Here is a 1,838-nt window from a genome sequence, read left to right as displayed (position 1 = left end):
CATTAATAATCGAGTACGGTAAATGCTGTTTTGACAAAATTACTAAAATTAATGGATAAACCTAGATGTAGGCTGACTTCTTTCATTATTACATAATGAAACCATAAACACTACAAAAACACAAAAAGACATAGAACCGATAGAATCAACATCATCTTTATTACATTGAAATAAAAATTAAAAACATGAGAAAAATCTTAAGCCACATGAATAAGATCACTGGTGATCAGCTTGGCAACATGACAATAGAAGACAACTTGGTGACGACCCACGTGACTTCACCATTGATGTTGAGTGCCCTTACAGGCACAACCCCACCTCCATGAACACCACAGAGAGAGTGAAATCATGTGGTCGCCACCACCAGTACCATGATCATCTTCATGGGATCTAACGCTTCGACTTTAGGACCGGAGTTTGAAGCCAACCGCGTCAGACACCAACCTTATCAGAGAGAAGAGAGCGGCACAAAAAGAAAAGAATGGAATCCTATCATAGAGCATATTTTTCAACTTACATATGAGACACATTACTTAATTATATTGACCTTGATCATGATAATGTTGATTTGAATTTCTTGTATAAATCGATTTTAAAGATAATATATAAGAAATACGGTAGATATTTTATCCCACAATATGTGAGATCACCAACCTTTTTTAAATGAAAAAGCCATAAAATTATGACATTTCTTACTCAATATCAAAGATGTAAGTATTGAAAATGTACGATGGAACATTTTCACCTTCTTAGAGTCATTAACATACTAGCAACATAACTTTTATTTTTTATATACTAGCAACATAATTAAGATACTAGCAAGATTATAATTAAATCTATATATACGTACAAAAATAAAAACCATTTTTTTAAAGGAAAAACATTTCATTGCGAAAGAAATAATTACACAAGACAGGAATAGTCTTAATCACATAAGAGATTCACCCTGAATCAATGACTGAATCCACTAGTAAAGACACCATAGCACAAGGCGAAAATAGGTACCAAGACTTAATGGAGAAAAGTCAGCTGGCACATAAACATAGAGCATGATCAAAGCTCGTTCAAAGCCACAAACAATTGATAGATTAACCCAATCGACCAGGATTAACCCCACGTAGAGGGGACATCAACAATACGGCATAGAGAAAACCAATTGATAGGCCAAAAAAATCATTACAATAATGAATATATCATTATAAAATGTATAAGAAGAATAATTAGAATGCGAACACAAATATATGTGAATTTTAATTTTTGAATATTATCAATACAATAATGGATATAAGAAAACGAATGTAATTTTAATAGATTATTGTAATAACGGATAACGGATAATCATTATGGTCGTGTTTAGTAACTTGTATTGTATTGTATAAAATATATTGTATTGTGTTGTATTATAATAATACAATACGGTATTTGGTGTCATGACATACTGTATAAGGGGTAAAAATACAAAATTTTAATAATTTTAGAGTTAAAATGTAATTTTTATAAATTTTAGGGCCAACTATAATTTGTCAAAAGTTTTGAAGTCAAAATGAAATTTTATAAGAATTTTTTGGTCAAAATGTAATTTTACAAAAGCTTTAAGGTCAAAATTTAAGTTTAATAAATATAAAATTTGCATTGTACCCCTTAATTTTTCAACAATTATAAGTTCCGGCATGACCCTATATTGACCTGTCCTTGACCTATAGTCGTGTCCAACCCCAACATGAATCATTGATGCACTATAAAATAATACAATACAATACGCTAAAAATGAGTTGTATTCAATAATACGACATACACCGAATTAATTTACCATCTATATTAATTTATATAATATAATG

Source organism: Morus notabilis, unplaced genomic scaffold (genome assembly GCF_000414095.1).
Source record: "Morus notabilis unplaced genomic scaffold, ASM41409v2 Scaffold2579, whole genome shotgun sequence".
In the NCBI taxonomy this organism is placed as follows: domain Eukaryota; kingdom Viridiplantae; phylum Streptophyta; class Magnoliopsida; order Rosales; family Moraceae; genus Morus; species Morus notabilis.
Note: the sequence above shows the minus strand (reverse complement) of the source record.